The sequence below is a fragment of the Ursus arctos genome, unplaced genomic scaffold, assembly GCF_023065955.2.
Source record: "Ursus arctos isolate Adak ecotype North America unplaced genomic scaffold, UrsArc2.0 scaffold_3, whole genome shotgun sequence".
Lineage (NCBI taxonomy): Eukaryota > Metazoa > Chordata > Mammalia > Carnivora > Ursidae > Ursus > Ursus arctos.
The window spans coordinates 92,869,154-92,889,951 of record NW_026622985.1 but is presented as its reverse complement, the minus strand read 5'-3'; the positions used below and the strand labels follow the sequence as shown (position 1 = coordinate 92,889,951).

The window sequence follows — 20,798 nt, the reverse complement described above, 5'->3', positions numbered from 1 at the left end:
GGCTCAGTCGTTAAGCATCTGCTTTTGGCTCAGGGCTCTGGGATCGAGCCCCACATCAGGCTCCTCTGCTGTGAGCCTGCTTCTTCCTCTCCCACTCCCCCTGCTTGTGTTCCCTCGCTGGCTGTCTCTCTCTCTGTCGAATAAATAAATAAGATCTTAAAAAAAAAAGAAAAAAAAGAAAATATTTAAAAACACCTATGTGGGGAAAAATTTAGAGTGTAGCTAAATCACTTAGATTTCAAAGATTAGAATGGCCTTATAAAATTACTAAAAACTGAATGTAAACAATAGGAAATATGCATGTTCATTTATTAATTTTTTATAGATGTTTCATAATTTTAATGCATTTTAAAATAATTTTGAAAGTATAACTCAGGTATTGTATTTTCTAAATGAAATGGAAGAAAAAAACATTTACATATGCCTATGTATGTGTCTATATATATATTTAGATTTTGGATTTTTCCTTTATACGTTATGAACAAAAATGATTTCCTTTGTTGTGTAAATTTTAAATACTTAGATAACCCACTTTCTGCTTTCCATGAACTTACTTAGTTATAGTTTAAATTATTTTGGGGGATCTAGAGAAACAGTAAAACTATGAAGAGATACATGTCTAGAAAGTGAAGAGCTCTTTGATATTTTGCTCCTGGTTCCCACATGGAAATTCTTTAACAATATTCAAGTAATATCCATTACTTTAGACACGCAAAATAGAATTTTGCTTTATAGAATTAACATATTTCTTCTATATAATCAGGAATTTTATTTTTAAAGATAAAGTAAGTATGATAAAAAGCCAAACTTCTCATCATCTGCATTTCTCTCTAGAATTTAGATTTTAGAAAGAAAAGACTAATATTTACAATTATACATATTAACTTCTGTTAGAAGAATTAATTTAAAAAAACCATTGAAAAAAGTGATAATGGTGGCTAACATAACCTTAGCCCTAATATGTTCCAAATGTTTTAAGATTCTTATATATATTAACTTAATTTTCAAAATACGGTTACTATTTCACTTATAAATGAAAAGAGAGTTTAGTGGTTTAAAGTATTTAGGAACACATGTGTGTTAATATTGAACAGACAGTTTAACAGCATAGCCTGTGCTCCTCATATTATTGCACTAAACAGGAGTCCAAAAACACACATTTTCCTACTCTGAGCGGGCAGGGAAGAAGCATACAGAAGGAAATGAAAAGGACCAAGACTGGGGCACCTGGCGACTTAGTCGGTTAGGTGTCTGACTCTCGATTTCAGCTCAGGTCATGGTCTCAGGGACTTGGGGTCCCTGTGCTTAGCGAGTCTGCTTGGATGCTCTGTCCCCCTCTACCCTCGCCCCCCAGTCACACTTGCTTTCTCTCTCTCTCAAATAAGTCTTAAAAAAACAAAAAAACCAAGAGAAGGTGTATTTGACTATGAGTAAGACTTGACCTGTTTTTTTAAAAATTCAGTGACAGGATCCAGGGGCTTATAATAAAATAGAATCCTAGAACAATGCCAGAAGAAAATCCTTGAAGTCTGAAGAAGTGGAAAAAGTCAGTGTTTTGCTTGGCAGAAGGGCTAATGAGGAGGAGAGTTATGTAGATGCGTGTTGCTTAGGAATGAAGAGCAGCTGATGGAAGTCTTATTTGAATACAGCCTTGTTTTCTTAAGGTAAGTTTGAGTGGGTGGGATTGATACGAAGAGAACGCACATTTGTTACGTGAATGACAGCAATGCAGAAATAGCGAGAAATCAATAACTGTGGGGTATGCAAACTAATATTCACTAAGAGCAGGGAGAAAAATTAGAGATTAATTGGTGTAAAAATATGGTAGAGTGATTGGAGGCTTTTGGTATTGTCATAATAGCACATTTTTTCAGAGCTCAGAAGCCTGAAGCAGGCAAGATACAGGAGCAAGTAGATCGACCAGGGTCTAAAGACTGGCAAGATTGATGCAGAAGAAATAAGATAAAAGGCTTTACTCATTTAAAAGTCTCTGGTCAGAGAAATTATAGCAATATACTGGGTAGGGCCAGAAAATGTAAAATAGTTTTCCCCTCTTGTTTCCTGCCAGGAGTATTTCATAATAAAACCGTTTCAAATTCTCACACATCTGCATAAGACATTTTTTAAACATATGTGAATTACAGAAAATTTCTAGTGATTAAAAACAAACTTCCGGGGCGCCTGGGTGGCTCAGTCATTAAGTGTCTGCCTTTGGCTCAGGGCGTGATCCCAGCATTCTGGGATCGAGCCCCGCATCAGGCTCCTCTGCTGGGAGCCTGCTTCTTCCTCTCCCACTCCCCCTGCTTGTGTTCCCTCTCTCACTGGCTGTCTCTCTCTGTCAAATAAATAAATAATCTTTAAAAAATAAAAATAAAAAACTTTCCGGTTATTGCGAAGTGTGAACTGCATAGGTTTTATTTCGAAGTAAAAACAACTTTATAAAAGCCTGACTAAACTTTGTCTGAGACATGGTTTGCAACCACAGTATGGAGGAAGATTGTGTGGTCTTAAAAAATCCCCAAATATTCTTTTCACAAATTCTGTCTTCATTATTTTTACCATAAATTTTTTATCAGCATTGTTGGGAGTTAAGAGTACAGGTCATTGGTATTGGAAAGAACAAAAGAAAATAAAATTAAAACAGGTAAATACTCTAGCATAGTTAGAATGAAGTGTATGTTTCTGGTCATCTAGCCCAGGCTGAGTAGAGAAGCATGTGAATATTAAAAGATGATGAAGGGAGGAAATGGCAGTGGTGGCGAGAAGGAAGCCATGATGGTCAGAAAAGTGTGCACATCATAGTCTCAGATGAGTGGAAAACTAAGAAGGTAGGGGTTTTGGCTAAAGTTAAGTTTTCAATATGAGACCATGGCATCAGGATGTATTTGAGTTGAAATACTTTTACGGGACTATCTAGTCATTTACCATATTTTAGAAAATTGCCTCTAAACGAATGACCATCTAAACTTTTTTTAGTGCATCAGTGGATGAAACCAACCGATAAAAGGTTAGCTCATAGATTTTCAGTCTGAAGTATTAAGGACCTAACCTGATCATTATACTAAACTATATTTGTTTTCCTGTAACCTGAATTCATTGAGTCTACTTTCATTGTCTGGGCCAACCTAGAATATAGTACTTTTTCTCATGTTACAAAGATTTGAGTACTTTTGAGCTCTTTGGTTTCCTTCCAGTGTTCTTTTTTCAGTACATATCTTTACCATTTTGTCAGCTATTTTTTAATTATGTCATTTCAGAAACACAAATTAACTCACTTTGTCTCAATCTTGTATATTTGTCAACAGCTCTTAGGTATGGCATCTAAGCCTAAACTAACTAAAATATAAGTAATACAAAGAAGAGGGATGATTATTTCTCTTCTTGTATACAGTATAATCTTGAAAGTGGTCTGAACTCTATTTTTACCATTTCCATAATATTTTGACTCCTATTTAATATATAGTGAATTAAATACCCTACATTTTGCTTTCTGTGTATCATTCTGTTAAGTCATGCCTTACCAGCTTGCACTTGACATTTCTGTTCATGTCCCCATTAAATGTCATCTTATTTCAATCTGTATTGGATTTTTAGTTTTTGCTATTCTTTCCACATTTATGTCATTTAAAAATTAGTTAAGTTCACAATCAGTGTTATCCTTGAATGAGTTAGATAAAAATTATTGAAATTATATGACTGCGCGGTGTGGTTAAGATAAAACCACTAGGATGTCCATGTTGTGAGGAAGAAGGTGAAATAGGGAAAAACAATGAGGGGACAGAATCATCTCACTGAACCAAAATTCTGATATCAAACAGGGTATTATGCAAGACACAGTTAAATTTTCGGGAAGGTACTAGAAGTAAGACATTTGCACCAACAAGGTTTACATGTTGGTATTTTAACATGAGCAGACTTCCAAGAGGAAGGGAGGGAGAAGGGGAAAGGGAGGGAGGGAGACAGGGCAGGGGAGGGGGAGAGGAAGAGATGACCTATGAAAAATATATTCTTTTTGTTTAAGCTTACCTCTGGTTGGTGATTTTTCTTTTCGAAGCTAAAGCTTCCTATTTTTCTAATGGAAAAAAATGTTACATATTTGAATCAAAGTAGTGCTTGAACTAAGTGGTATGATAAAACCAAAGACTGCCATTAGATAGCATACCAGAACTGAAGCATAAATCAAAAGATTTCCTTTCCTAAATAATTGAATTCATAACCCATGACTTTGAATTTCAAATTTTATTCATTCGTTTTATAATGGCTTTCTAAATTGGCTTTTTCCAGCTGATATGCCAAAAACACTTGATAGCCCAAATTTTCCCATTATAGAACTACTTTGATAAACTAACTTTGAAGTCAATAGAATCATTACAAGCAAAAAGAAGTGATTCTGCAATGCTTGCAAATTCAAGTCAATATGCAAAGATCATCTTAAAAAAGATTTTGTAGTTCTAGTCATTTTCATGTCACCATGCTAAATATTAAGAGGAATACAAATAAAGTTCCAGAGCTTACCCTTAGTGTGTTTGAAATCTCATAGGTAGAAAACAAATGAAATATTTATGCATTCATCACTTATTCAACATCACTTATTCATCATTTATTCAACAGTTTATGTTGATAAAATACATTCCCTATGCCAAACATTTCTAGGCATTAGAGACACGCTAGTTAACAAAGCAAATATTCTTGCCTTCATGAAGCTTGTACTGCAAATGGATATAGACAATAAACAGTACGGGAATTAATAAGTAAATGAAATGATACGCTAGAATGTGGTACAGCTGTGCATGAAATAACAGGAAAAGTAGTGCTTGAGATTTTAAAAATGAGGGATGCTATTTTATGTTGAGTGGTTAGAGCAGGGCTTACTGAGGGATTTATCTAAGAAAAGATTTGAATGAAGTGATGGAGTTGTCATGGCTGAAGAACATTTTGGACAGAAGAAAATGGGTAGAAAACACTATGACAAGGATATACTTGGCATGTTCAAGGAATCAGTGGGGGAACCACTGGGACTGGAGCAGTGTGGACAGTGGGGATAGTGGAGATGAGGAAAGAAAGGGATGGATTGAGAGCGAATCATTGTTGCAGTTGGCAGCATCTAACATGGCTCCTGGGATCCCCCAGTTTCTGGGGTTCATGCCCTGTGCAGTCCCCTTCACTTCAGTGTGGGATGGATCTAGTTAATTGCTTTTAGCCAATAGAATATTGCAAAAGTGATGAGGGGTCACTTCAGTGATTATGTTACTAAAGACTGACTTTTGTCTTGCTGGGACTTTCTCTCTTTCTGGAATTCTTTCTTGCTTTCCTGCTCTCTCGCTCTGATAAAAGCCAGCTGCTGTATTGTGAGATGCTCTACGGAGAGGTCTAATGGCAAGGAATTGAAAGAGGCTTCCAGTCAACAGCTCATGAGGAGCTCAGGCCTCCAACACTACACTAGGAAATAAATCCTATGAACAATCTTGTGAGTGATCTAGAAAACCATTATCTTTCCTGTTGAACCCTGAGACGGTATAAGTCTTATAGAGTTGCAATATAAAAAGCTCAGTTAAACTTGAAGTTCAGATAAACAATGAATTTTTTTGAAAATATACAATACTTGGGACACACATTAAAAATTATTCGTTGTTTATTTGAAATAAAAATTTATTTGGGTATGCTATATTTTATCTGCCAAGTCTATCAATGCTACTTATAAGTGACCGAGAGCCAGAGGGCTCAGCTAAACTGATTCCTGATCCATAGAATAAAAAAAAATGTGTTTGTTGCTGTTAGGTTTGGAGACCATTTGTTACACAGCAATAGCTAAATGATACAAGGCTGTTTTTGATGAATGTCAAAGAAGAGTGCTAACCCAGCTTTGAATGAGGGCCAGGGAACTGTTGATGAAGAAAGTGAGGTGGTACTATTTTAATTTATTGGCAAGAATGCTAAGACAGACTAGAATATACTTAGAAGTTTAAAAATCTTGTTTCTTCTTTTAACCTGGCCTACAGAGTGTTGTGATTCTTCTGTTCCCCAATTTACTCAGTAATAATAATTATAAGTTGTCTCCTTGAACATATTCGTGAAGTGACTTCATTGTATCAACTTTGCAAGAAAGTGAGAAAAGAGTATATATCCTTGTGTCTCTGTGTTATAACAAAACATATTATAGCATTTTCTATGTGATAGTCACTTGTAATAAATGTATATTAATTTTGTAATAACTGTGAAATTAAATAGATGTATAGACGGGGAGACTGAGACACAGAGGGTAAAGTAATTTGCCTAAGATTATACAGATAAGACACAGACCAGTATATGCTCAACAGACACCAAAGTTTTGATTTTAATGAACATAAATTACTTTTTTTCTATTGTGTATAATCTGCCACAAACTCTAGGCTCATCTTTTATTATTTAGACTAATATTTTTATCATAAGAATATACATTTCATCCCTCAGCAGCTTCATTATTTTTCTTAGGGAATCCATCCCTTGCGAATCAAATAGTCACAGTCAGCTGTATGTTAAAAATGAGGCTGACTTTCATTTGATACATTTATCCCCTCTGACAGGTATTTAATCAATTTGGATTGAAGTCCTGGTTCTGTTACATATGAACTTCAAAACTTTTGGCGATTTCCTTAATGGCTCTTAGCCTCAGTTTTCTCAACTATAAAATGGAAATAATAATAATTATTTCAGGACACGGAGAAGCTTAAGCAATATATTGTACATAGAGTGCTGTACGGCATGTGGTCTGAGAGGTGCGTGCTAAATGCTAATTTCATGCCGTCTCCCATTTTTCTCTGTGCTGAGCATCCAATGATTTCTTTCTTAATCACCTGAAATCTGGCCAGAATTCACAGCTAACACTGAGGAGACCTCAGTGATTTATTTCTGTTCAAAACCAGAAGCCTTTCTTCGGTCCTCATGCTCCTTGTTGTCTTTAGGATTTTTGACACTTTTACTGTCCCTTTCCTTTCAAAATTCATTGCTCCCTGACTTGTGTTGCTTTGTCGTTTACTGGTGTCTCACCAATCTCTCCGACCCTTCCTTTCTGTGCCATTTTAGTAGCGCTATTAAGATGAATCAGTCTATCTCTTAAGTACTATTAAGCATGTCTAATGTCATCCGTAGCCCAGGCTTCTCAAAATCGACAAACATACACGTTGACGTAGTTTCTTCTCATTTTATTACTTTCTGAAATGCTTATGGTAAGTAATCTAATTATTTTATTTATTTATTTACTTATTGCATGTGTGCCAGGCATTAATTTGTCCCAGTCCACCCTTGCTTGCCTTGCTTTGTGGTACCGGAGCTGGGCTCCATGAACATTTCTTTTTGGCCAGCTGGGATGTTAAGCCCAGTCAGTAAGAGTGCTGGAGGGATCCTGCAGGAGGAAGGGGATTCTCCTGGTTCTGGTGTGCTTTCCCCCTCAAGCTCTGGCAGTGCACGCCAAGCCAGCCTTTGAGCCAGCAGCGTGCACACCATGGGGTGCTTGTCCTCCAGCAAGTTTACACGTCAGTCCTGTCCTGGGGTTTCCTTCTCACTGGCCTCAGTCAACCAGCAATCTGGCAGGAAGCTTCCTGCTCCTCAGGCTTGATTTAGTAGGTGTGGACCAGTCATAGCAGGGGACAACCTGGGCACCGTCTTCACCATCCAGTTGGTGTCTTACTTGCCAGCCTTGGCACCGCTTGGCCCCTCTGTGGACTAACTCTGAGCCTTGGCAACTCAGTAACTTTCTCCAGCAACAGTGGGCTGTAGCCACACCCTGTCCAAGAAAGCTTGACTCTTAGCCTGGGGTGGAGGAGCCCCTTAGCTTTTGTGCTGCTTCCTTGCCTGTGCTCTCTCAGGCTTAGGCTCTTGAAAATTCTCTTTTATTCTCCCTTGGTAGGCATTCCCCCATTCATAATTAATACTGTGTTTTATGTGAACTTTTTTTCATGTTCAGATTACTGGTGTGGTGTTTGTGTCTTAACTGGATTCTACATGATACAGGATAGGTATGGGGACGATCTCAGGAGATAAACCCTAAAACACAGTATTTTAGGATTAGTTTAGTCACGTTTGTGTGCCTGAGTATAGTGCTGGGCTCTTTGCCAGTGGGCGGTGAGATGCTAACAATATGTATAAATTCAACGTAGTATGTTAGGCCAGGTAATTCTCTAAAGTGGTTGTACGAATTTACACTCTGACTAGCAGTGTATTTCAGTTCCCATTACTCTATAACCTTGCAAATATTTGCCGCCATGTATCTTCCTGACTTTACTCATCCTGGCAAATGTGTAGTTGTATCTATTTTTGGCTTTAATTTTAATTTGTATTTATATTAAGACTAATGAGGGTGAATACCTTTTCATATGCTTATTGGGATATTTAAAATATTTTTTTAAAAAATTCTTGTTTGAATAGCTTGCCCATTTTTCCCTCCAGTGGTTCAGCTACTTTTTACTTACTGATTTATATAAGAGTTCTTTATATACCATAAAATACAACCATTATTAGTTGTTTGTGTTGCAGATATTTTTCTTCCAGTCTGTGGAGATACCATTTAGAATAAGCAAATTCAAATGCTAAGGAATAAATATTAAATTTACAGGACATGAGTGTAAAACTGTAAATTGAAGAACATAATACGGTTTATGTGCGATACTATGTTGAGTTGGAAGCCTACAAGATGTAAAGATACCGATTCTCCCCAATATTATTACCTATAAATTCAATAAAATCTCAATTTAAGCTATTTTTTTTTTTTGAAATCGAAAAACTAATTGCAAAATTCATATGAAAACATGATGATCTTGGGGCGCCTGGGTGGCACAGTGGTTAAGCGTCTGCCTTCGGCTCAGGGCGTGATCCCGGCGTTGTGGGATTGAGCCCCACGTCAGGCTCCTCTGCTATGAGCCTGCTTCTTCCTCTCCCACTCCCCCTGCTTGTGTTCCCTCTCTCGCTGGCTGTCTCTATCTCTGTCAAATAAATAAATAAAATCTTTAAAAAAAAAAAAAAAAAAAGAAAACATGATGATCTTGAAGAAGGGTTTACCAGATACCAAGACGTACTCTAAAGCATCACTAATACATACAGTGTGATTTTAGCACGTTCTATTATACAAATAGAACAATGAGAAAAGACAGTTTAGGAACAGCGCCAGCATTCTTTTCCTTAGATTGGCTTGCATGATACCTAGAGATAACTGATTAACAATTCTTTGACCTCTACCTATATAAAAATTTTTGCTTTCCAAACTTTTTCCCAATCCTGTTGTGTACTGGTATCTTATATTACTGCCTCTTCCATTATGTAATTTTCCCTAAATAGGGCTCTTGAAAGAAATTTTGAGTAGTATAGTTTGCATGTAACTGTGACTCACAGCAAGGAATTTCCCTTTGAATTTTTATTTATAAATATTTATTCCCACTGGAATTTTTCGTATCTTTCTTATATTGTTTCAAAATAGTATTTGACATGCTAATATCCAAAACATAGGACATTCCCTGTATTCCCTTGTAAGTAAATCAGTTCCTTTTTAGTATTCATTGTGATACTTCATCAGAGGTTAAATTTAACATCTCTCAATTGGTTTAGTGGCACATTTGTGAAGGCTGGTGGGGGGCATGGTGATCTTGTTTGATTAGCAGTGTTCTTAATAAAAAGCATAGCATTTTGACCGATTTGTATGTTTTCAGTAAAAGATATTTAATTTCCAAGGGCTAGTTTTATGGAGAATATCACTGCCCATTCATAGAAAGTAGAAGAGCCAGTGTTAACAACATGCTTACCTTTGAAGCTACTGTTGAGCTTCTGAGCTTTCTTGAAAAGATCATGCCAATTTGCGATGACATTCCCGATAGAAAAAATGGAAAACTTTGTTAGAATCATCATTCACATATATGTCAATTTTGATCATGTTTTCTTCCCTGGTGATCAATGTAATTATTCTTAAAATAGTTGCACATTTTTCCTACAATAAAGGCAATGCACTGCTCAAAGAATCTTACATGCATGAATTTTTTTTTTGAGTATGCTAGATGGCTTTTTTTTGGGGGGGGATGGGGAGAGGGAGAGAGAAAGCGAGTGGAGGGGGAAGAATGGAGGGAGAGGGAGAGAGAGAATCTTAAGCAGGCTCCATGCCCAGACCAAAGCCCCATGCAGGGTTCAGTCTCACAACCCTGAGATCAAGACCTGAGCCAAAATCAAGAGGCGGATGCTTAACCGACTCAGCCATCTAGGTGCTCCAAGATGGGTTTTTTTTTTTTTTTTTAAACCCCTCAGTCTTTCACCTCTTCCTTGTTTATATTAATCTAAAATAGTGGCATTTTTAAAGAAATAGAATGAATAAAAGAATAATAGAGTAGGACTTCAAAGGATGAATGTATGAACTAAAACGAAGGATGAGTTATCTGAATTAAGAAAGTGAAAGGATTTTCTATTTTTATTGAAATTGGTATTTAATGGATGGCTTTTTTTTTTACAAATAAAGAATTATTAAGATTTATGGAAATATTTAATATTTATATTAAGACAGCTGTGAGAAGGGGGGCATTAGCTGATAGTCCCCAGCTGTTAAGTTTCGCTTCAGCCTTTACAAACTGAGATCTCACTTTGCTGATAGCACTGCCGATGACTGAGGGAGGTGGGTAGTCGAGGACTTGCTTTTCCTAGGTGGATTGCAGTCAGTGTTTGAGGAAATAAGAGTCCCAACGGGGACTGCTAATTGGCTTTCAAAAATTAAGTTTGCTTGAGAAGATTGTTTGTCATAGATAAAAATACTCATCTTCTTTTTTGGGTGCAGGATTTACAGATCTGTCTCCATTCTTTAACCTCTTTAAAACTCATCAGAGTTTTCTATCTCCTTCAGGAGGCTTCCTCCCATAACAAGAGGCATCATTTATATTCCTTGTGGCTGTTCTTTGGATTATGTGATTTCTTTCAGCATTTGATTATATTCAATTTAGCACTTTCTTGCTGTATTTTTGCATTATTCCCTAATTTAAAAGTGCCTAACATGTCATCTTTTTCCAAATAGTGTAACTTCTTGCAGGGAGGAATGATGTCAAATATTTGTTTTGTATCTATTTTTTTTTTCCTCACAATATTTTAACTTCTAGCAGGGATGAACCATGTCAAGTATTTAAATATCCGGGAGAATGTTTAAAGTTTCATAATACTTCTATTAAATTGAACTGACAGTAAATCTAGTGTGGGTAATACTGTTCTTGGTGCTATCAGTTAATATGGCTGGATGAATGGAGTGAGTCATTCATGGATACTGAATTTTATATGTATGTTTTCCATGAATAAAATTCACTATGAAAATCACCCTATTGAGGGATCTGAAGATTAAATAAAAGTATAATATAAAACACATCTCTTATCTCTTATAGCGTTGGGATTTAGTTATAGCTACATGTGAGAAAACATTACATATATATAGTTTTCATTTAAATATAATTTGGTTTCTTTGTCTTCGATCCTTCTTTTACCTCTCTGAATTCCACTGGTGTTATAAACAGGTGATAAAAACTCCCACCCCAGTTTTTATATCTCAGACTGAAGAAGCCAGGTGTATTTGTGTGGCCCTAAGTGACATAAAGATGGGACTCATTAGTACAGTTGCATCCTAACTTTGCACAGTCTACTTACGGGGTGTTAAAGACTTTCAAGACTCTTTCAAGAGTTTATATTGAGACACAGATGCCAGCATTGAATACCAGTGGTATTTTTACAAAATCAGTTAATTACATATTTATAATATATAATTTAAATTTAAAAATGTATATAAAATTACATATATATTTTTATACAATTGAAGCAGCATTTAGAATTCCCTTTAATATTATGTTTTATTTATTTTTATTTGTAGGAGTAGTAAAATATGAACATGTAGCTTAATGATAAAACAATTTTCACTTCATACTTGCTTCAACTCTTGCGTGTATTCACTTATTCATTGAACAAATACTAAGTCCTTGATGTGTCCCAAGCTCTTGGAATATGCTGGTAAGTGACAGAAGGAAAAAAAAAAATCTCTGTCCTCAAGAATTTCGATTGTTGAGTCCTTGAGAATCCAAATGGTTGCACTCTTGCATGTATGATGAACAGTTTTTATTGTTACAATTCCAAGTAAAATTGACCTGCTTGAGCAATCTTGTTTGTATTCTGCTCAAACATTGTTAGTTTTACATGTGAATTATTTATCTTCACATCGACACGGTATTTAATAGCTTAAAATCCACATGCAAATCTGTCTTTGTGGGTAGTATTTATGGGTAACAGGTAAGAACATCTATAATAGTCAAGAACACTGTGGAAATCTACAAGAGCATCTGTACCATGTTAAAAGTACAGATGTTCATAAAAACATGATAGATTCTGTAGTCACAGACACACGTGTGTACATACACCTCCGTGTGAGTATGTGTTTGCTTGGGTGTCCCACAAGCTGATCGTATAAGTACAGAAATTAGAGACTTAGTAAGTGTCCGTTTTCTTGGGGTACACTCCTCTCATCACCACACAAAAATGCTGGCTTAAGGCAGAGCATTTCAAGAGAGCTGCAATTGCATTCCTTCAGGCAGATATATGACAGATGAAATATGAGAAGATGGATTTAATACAAATAATTCAAGAAAGTTGTCAGCTGTTCTTACTTTTTTCTGAGCAGCCTTAGGGGAAAAAGAGAAATTACCAACTAAGATAGGGTTGTGGGAATCAACAAAAAGGAAACAAAGAGGATTCTGCTAATACAGCAGCACTTCCACTTAAACAACTGCATTAATGAGAAAGTAGAGTGCTCAATTCGAAGAGTGGCAGTGTACTTTTGGGGAGATGTTCTTTTGCATTCAGATTTTTAATTAGCTAAACTGTTCAATTGTGTTCCCTAAAAAACAAACAAAAATAATAGAATAATTGAACTACCAAAAATAAATAAATAAGGCATTTGAGGCCAGGTGATAATCCATTATGGAAAGAAATTTAACATTCTCTCACTCTGTTGAAACAGTGGATAAAAGATCAATGAGTACATTAAATTCACCAGTCAATATTCTAGTTTAGTTTAAATTACCTTAAGATCAATTAATATGGTTTCTTTTTAACATCCATAAATCTTAGTGTACACCCACACTTGGATGTATCTTCATGCAGTATTTTCATAAGTAAAACTTACTAGTAACTTAAAAACTGTGAAAACAGAACTACTTTAGATTTTGAGTACCAGCCTAACAAGAAGACTCAGTATAAAATTTATAGGTGATAACATAGCCACAGGAATCTGTTTTGAACTGGAGATCTGTGCAGTGGTGAGGGTTAAGGAACGACATCAGAATTTCTGTGCTCCATTTACTAGTAGTATGATGCTGTACGATGCTATTTCAATATTTAAAAAATGAAAGTTGTCATAACTTCCTTGGAATATTTTCTTTTTTTAAATAGACTTTTAAAGCATGACACATATATAAAAGCATACCTGTCATTAACGTAGAGCATCTCAGAAATTGGCTTCTCTGAAAACCAGTTACCCAATCTAAGAAACCGAGCATTCCCTGACACCCCAAAAGCCCTTCTCTACTCCCTTTCAGTCTCTGCCACCTCTCAAGTTTAGCTACTACTATTTTTTCCCACTTTTAAAAATTGAGGTAAAACTTATGTAATTAGCCTTTTAAAACATACAAGACTGTGGTAGTTAGTATATTCACAATGTTGTAAAGTCACCTTTATCAAATGCCAAAACATCTTTTCACCTCAAAAGAAAACTCCATACCCTTTAAGTAGTCACTGCCCACTCTCCTCTCCCTCTAGCCTCTAGTAACCACTAAACTCTGCTTTTAGTCGCTATGGATTTACCTCTTCTGGATATTTCGTATAAATGGAATTACATACTATATCACCTTTTGTGTCTTTCTTCTTCTACTTAGCGTGCATTTTTGAGGTACATCCGTGTTGTAGCATGTATCAGTGCTCATCCCTTTTTGTACCTAAATAACTCAACAATAACAACAAAACATTTCAGCTGAATATAGACAAAGAACTTGAATAGACATTTCTCCAAAGAGGATATACAAAGGATTACTAAGAATATGAAAACTTGCTCAGCGTCATGAGTCATTAAGTAAATGAAAATCAAAACCACAAGATAGCACTTTTTAATGAGTAGTAAAAAAAATAGAAAATGAAGATGAGTGAAAAGTAGTAAAAACAAAAAATGGACAATAAGTGTTGACAGTGATGAATGGGGAAATTTGAATCCTCATACATTGTTGGTGAGAATGTGAAGTGATGGAACCACAGTGGGAAGCAGTTTGGTGGCATTTAGTCTTTCATCATTAAGTACGCTGTTAACTATAGGATAGTTGATATTTTTTATCAAGTCGAAGAAATTCCTGACTATTTTCATTTTCTATCTTTTTTTCATGATTAGGTGTTGAATATTGTCAAGTACTTTTTCTGCATCAGTTAACATCTTTTTATTTTTTCTTTACCCCAATAATAGGATGGGTGGATTATATTGATTGTTTTTCAAATATTGAACCATCCTTGCATCCCTGGGTTAAACTTCATATGACATTGTATGTAATTATTTTTATAGATTGCTGAAATCTGTTTGATAATGTTTTGTTAGAGGCTTTTACATCTATATTCAGGAGGGATATTGGTTCATAGTTTTCTTCTTTTCTTCTTTGGTTTCTTTGGGTATTAAGGTAATATTCACTCATAAAATGAATTAGGAGGTGTTCGCAATTCTGTTCGCAAAAGATTGAGTAGAATTAGTGTTAACATTTTGGTAGAATTCTTTGGGGAAATTATCTGGACCTGGAAATTCTTTTTCAGGAGTTTTTAAATTATGAATCCAATTTCTTTAGTAGTTAAAGAGCTTTTCAAAATATGTATTTCATAATGAGTGACTTAATAACGGTTTGGTGTATTTTTTGAAGGCATTAATTCACTTCATCTAAATTGTCCAATCTATCTTTGTAGGGTTGTTCTTATTATTTCCTTGTGCTTTTAATATTCAAGGGTCTGTAGTGATATCCCATTTCATTGTTGATATTGCTAATTTCTGTCTCCTCTCTTTTCTTTGTCAGTATTGCTAGACGTTTGTTAATTTTACTGATCTTTACAAAGAATCAGCTCTTTGTTGATTTCTCAGTTACTTTTTGTTTTTTTTCAATATCATTGATTTGGCCTCTTATTCCATTCCTTCTGCTTGTTTTAAGGTTTGTTTTTCATATATTTGGTTTCATAGATGAAAGTTTAGATTATTATTTAGAGACTTTACGTTTTTTTTCTTTTACGTAAGCAGCTGGCGCTATAAATTTCCCTTGCAACACTGTTTTATTTGTTTCTTAAAAATTTGGATAGGTTGTATTTTCATTTTCATTCATTGATGCATTTTTACAAACTTCCTCTGAGATTTGCTTTTTGACCAATGGGTTATTGAGAAGTATGTTGTTCAGTGGTCAAGTGGGGATTTTTTTGTTATGATTCTCAATTGATTTCTAGACTGATTCCATTGTAGTTGTATATATTCTGAATTATTTCAGTCATTTCAGATATATTGAGGTTTGTTGCATGGTCTGAGGTATGGTATTTTTTTGGTATTTGTTGTATAGGAACTTGAAAAGAATGTATATTCTGTTGTTGGGTGCAGTTTTCTGTAATTTGTATGATATCCTGTTGGTTTATGGTATTGTTGTGTTCTTCTATATCCTTACTGATTTTCCCTCTAGTTCTTCTAACATTTCTTAAGAGGAGTGGTGAAGTCTCCAGCTATAATTGTGCACTCTTCTACTTCTCCTTTCTGTTTATCAGCTATTGCTTCACATATTTTGAGGCATGTTTTTTGGTGCATACACATTTAGGATTGCTGTATCTTCTTGGTAAATAGATTCTTTTATCATTACATAATGTCCCTCTCTCTGGTAATTTTCTTTGTTCTGAATTCTACTTTTTGTGACATTAATATAGCCATTCATCCTTCCTTTTGGTTAATATGTTCATGATCTATCCTTTTCCATAGTTTTACTTTTAACCTCCCTGTATCAGTTTTTGAAAGTGGAGTTTCTTGAATAGACATCATTTCGTTGCGGTCATGTCATTAACCACTCTGCAGTTCTCTTTTACCTTCTGTTTTTAGACCATCTATGTTTAATATAATAACTGATAATTTTAGGACTTAAGTCCACCATTTTTGTTTTTCTATTCCTGATGTTTTTTGTTTTATTGTTTCTGCTTTCCTTTGGTTTCCTTGAACAAATTTACAGTTCCCTTTTTATTTATCATTGTTGTTTTTGAGTGTATCTCTTTGTGTCGCTCTTTTAGTAGTTCTAGGTGTTGCACACATATATCTATTTAATCTATTAGTATATAATATATATAGTATATTTTTCAAGTATAAATTAGAAATATCAAGACTTAGAATGTCTGTTGCATTTATCCATATGTTTATTTACCATGTTTTTCATGTTCTTTCTTCCTTTCTGATGTTCTAAGTTTCCTCCTTTTATAATTTCCTTTCTGTTGAGAGAACTTTCTTTAGCCGTTCTTAAAGTGTGTGTGTGAGCGCGTGTGTGTGACATATATATGACAAATTCTAGTTTTCCTTCATCTGATTATGTCTTGATTTCCTCTTCTTTACTAAAGGGTATTTTCTCTGAATAAAAGATTCTGAACAAAATTCCTTTGTTCATAACTTAGAAATACAGTGCCTCTTTTTTCCTGTCATGCACTTATTTCTTCTAATAAATCCGTTTTCATTAGAATTTTCCCCTAGCAATAAGGTGTTTTTTTTTCCTTTGGCTACTTTCTAGGTTTGTTTTCAATTTTTAATTTTTCAGAAGTTCAATTTTAATTCATCTTGCTATGATTTATCCATATTAGAGTTTGCATAGCTTTTTAAATCCATAGTTTTTTTTTGTGCCAAATTTAAGAAGTTTTTAACCATTATTTTATTGAATGGTTTTTGAGCCCCATCTTATTTCTCTTTCTTCCTAGGATTTTAGATCTTTCGTTATAGTCCCATGTGTCTCTCAGGCTCTGTTCTTGCTTTGTTTTGTTTTAAAGTGTATTTTCTCTCTGTTGTTTAGGTCAGGTAATTTCTATTCTATCTTCCAATCTAATAATTATTTCTTCTGTCCCATTCATTGTGTGAAATCCATCCATTGGGTTTTGAAATTTTTAGTAGTTTTCTGTCCTTCAGTTGCCATTTGGTTCTTGTTTATATCTTCTATTTCTTTAATAAGATTTCTGTTTCTTTTATGAAACAATCTAATTTTTAATACAGTTGTTTCAAGAAGGAAAAAAAAAATGCCCGTTACTTTCACATGTGAATGGAAGTCCAGGTTTCCTACTCAGCTTCCACTGATATACTGAGGTGGCAGGCAGAGGACCATCATTACTGCTGGGCAAAGAGTTTAGACTCCCCACTAGGCCTCTCTCAATACCACTCCTTTGTTACTGCTCTTGACACTGCTTCCACTGATGTTGTGTGAATGGGGATCATTACTTCCAAAATGTGGGGAAAGTCCCACTTTTTCAGTCAGCCTCCTTGATACCACCCTAGCTGGGGATAAGAGGGGTGTTTTATTACTGTTGGATGGGGGTAGAATCCAGGCTTTCCACATGACTCAAGTGACACCATGAGGGATTGTTTTTATCTGTGTTTCTTGGTTTTTCCAAGTTGCCAGCTTCTCTTAGCACCCAGTCTTGTTTATGCATGTTATAAAGAAATCCCAGGAAAATAATCACGTATCATTTCTCAAGGGTCAAAATTCGTAGCCTTTCTGCCTTCTTTCCACTTTTCAAATTCCTTTTAGGTTTCCTCTGTATTTAAAACCTATGTAAACCCAGGAAGAAAATATGTGTGTCGCCAGGGGTTTTAGCTGTAGTCATCAGGAGAAACAGAAACACATCTACTCCAAGAGTATAAGTTCTCATAAAGTAGATCTTAACTACCTCACTAAAGAACCCTCGTGGGTGAAGGAAAGAAAGAAAATAAGTAAAGTTTTAAACTCTGAATTTTATTTAGGATAACTTGAAAAATTTTGTGTCCAGCTAATATAATACTCTAAGGATGAATATAAATGTTTGCATTTAATTTTATATATGTGTATATATAATTTATATATACAGAGATACATATATGTGTGTGTGTATTATATATATATCTGTATCTGTATCTATATATCTATAGCTATCTATCTGTGTATATCTCCAGTAAAACACTTCTGCTGACTATTTTATTCAAAGAAAAACCATTAGGAGAAGGCAAACAAAAAAATTCTGGTCATTTGCAACATCTGTCAGCTTTCAATTTTGTTCTGTCAAGAAATGCTTGATGCAGAAATCCCTTTTGAGAATTTTACTTTCGTCTTATTTTAAGCTTGTGGTCTTCTGGAAGCTCTGACATTTCTTTACACAATTGATTTCACACTAACGTTTCTTTTGTCTTCTGGAATATCATCTTTTTCCTTAGTTTCTCTTTCAGCACAGGATTTAATCTTTACCGTTTCTTCTTCTCCTGATGTTTTACTTTTTGCTTTCGTATTGCCTGCTTCATTGCATCTACTAAAGCAGCTATTTGAGGCCAATAAAGCCTTTTTCTCATCCTGAAAGACTAGTTCCCATTGTTCTCTTGGTCCGGTTGCATCTGGAAGCCCCACAACAGGTCCACCTGAATTGATATCAAGGTATTTTCCATAGACAGATTTCAGTGTAATTCAGGAATCAGGCAGGATGACAGCTGTAAACTGCTCTGAAGGACTAGGGCCCTCCTCACCTTCTTTATGTGGTGCTCCCAGTATAAAAAGTCCATTGTCAAGTGCATGTATGTAGGTTCCTTTATTCATTTCAATTGCTATGGTCCCTGAAATTTCACCAAAGTTTGTTATGGTCCAACAGATTAGGACAATGCCAAGTTGTGTTTCTTCATCTTTTTTTTCTCTTCTTTTTACTCTTTTTCTTCTTACTCTTAGCCTTGGTTCCCTTGAACATGAGTTTGTTGGAATTCATACAGGAGTATTCAGCCTTGGTTCTGGTTATACTCTGTATGAAAAGGCAGGAGCTGACTAAGGGCAAAATGCCTCCACTGGAGTAACAGCAGATAAAGGAGGCCCCGAAATGAAGAAAGAGCACAGATTCCCTGAAAGAGCAAGCAGCAGCAGGAGTGGACATGTCCCTCCTAAGTCCCTGGTGTCTCTCACCCTGCATTTAATTGTATTTTTTGAAGTCTATTTTATTTTTCAAAACTTCTTTCCAAAGCTCTCCTCACCTTCCCTTAGTAAGACCCTCTCTCAGGAGCACTTGGGTGGCTCAGTTGTTTAAGCGTCTGACTCTTGATCTCCCCTCAGGTCTTGATCTCAGGGTCATGAGTTTAATCCCTTACACAAAGAAAAAAATAATAAGAAATAAGACCTTGTCTCAAAACAATATTTTGTTGGTAATATTTGAGTTATTAATAATTGTTGGTTGTTAAACCAGAATTGCCATTACTCTTACGGACCATTATCTACAACATTTCTGATTGAGATAATCCAAATAAAGACCAATATAACCCATATCCAATGCCACCCTTTATCCTTCGTGAATAATCAGGGAAAGAAGGAAGTCCTATGATGAACCTCTGGTGCAGTGACTCCTGATTTGAGGAGAGCTTTCCCAGAATACCTCTTAAAATTATATTTATGTATTTTTATTTGCCAGATAAATATGAAATTCACAGTTGGTGAGAGGTGTGTGTGTGTGTATATGGCTTAATATTAGAAAAGTTGTATTTAAAAGGGAAATGGAAAAAAATCCCATGTAATGCTAGAAAATAATGTATTCCAATTTTTAGGGTCTTGGGACTTACTTAAAATGAACAGTGTCGAGGGCCTGAACCATAATATCATTCCTATTTTACACATTCTGCTGGAAGACCACAATTTAAGTAGGCTACCATGTTTCACTAGAAGCAAAGTTGGAATTCTCTGCATGAGCCTGTGTGAAAGTTTCTCTTAGGAGTAACCTAGAAAGAAGATATTTGACTAATGGAAATCAGCATCTTCAACATTGTTAGGTAGTCTCAAATTAGATTCCAAAGTAAGTATAGCAATTCAGTTTCCAAAGTACCATATAAAATTTTCTTTGATTGATATCCAGACTGTTTTACATCAATAGTCTTCAATTTTGGTCAATATGGTAGGCATGAAATAGTATATCACTTTCTAAAAAAAATTGCATTTCTCTACTTTTGAGATTATTTTTCATTTATGTATAAACCATTTCAGTTTTTATGTAATTTCCCTTTCTGCATGATTTTCCAATTTTTCAATTGACTTTTAATGATTTGTCATTTCCTAAATGTATTATAATCCTGAAATGATCATTTTAAGTAATATATGTTAAAATTGTCTTCTCGCAGTGTGTAATTTATCTCTCTACTTTGAATATGAAGGGTTTTTTTCTGAGTTTTTCAGTGTATCCACATTTATTAATGTTTTCCTTAGTCTTTGTGTTTCCTTTTTATCTTTAAAATACCTTAAAAAAAAAAAAAAACTCAGGCCATAAGACATTTTCCTGTACTTAAAAAAAAAAAAAAAAATTGGAGCTTTGTTTTTCCCCTTAGGTTTCTAATTCATTTACAAATTATTTTTATATGTGGTATGAACCTGAGGCTTTAGAAGTGATAGTAGTTTCCTATTTTTGCATGACAAGTTACCACAAACCTATCTTAAGACACTACCCATTTATTGCACACTTCTGTAGGTCAAAAGTCTGAGTGGACACTACTGGGTGCTCTACCTAATTTCTCATAAGTTTGAGATCCAAGT

At 35.0% G+C, this 20,798-nt stretch overlaps 1 pseudogene; it reads right to left on the bottom strand.

The window, feature by feature from the left end:
* Positions 1 to 18,274: 18,274 nt before the first annotated feature.
* LOC113241417 (protein FRG1-like) lies at positions 18,275 to 19,161 on the bottom strand (annotated as a pseudogene).
* Positions 19,162 to 20,798: the final 1,637 nt, after the last annotated feature.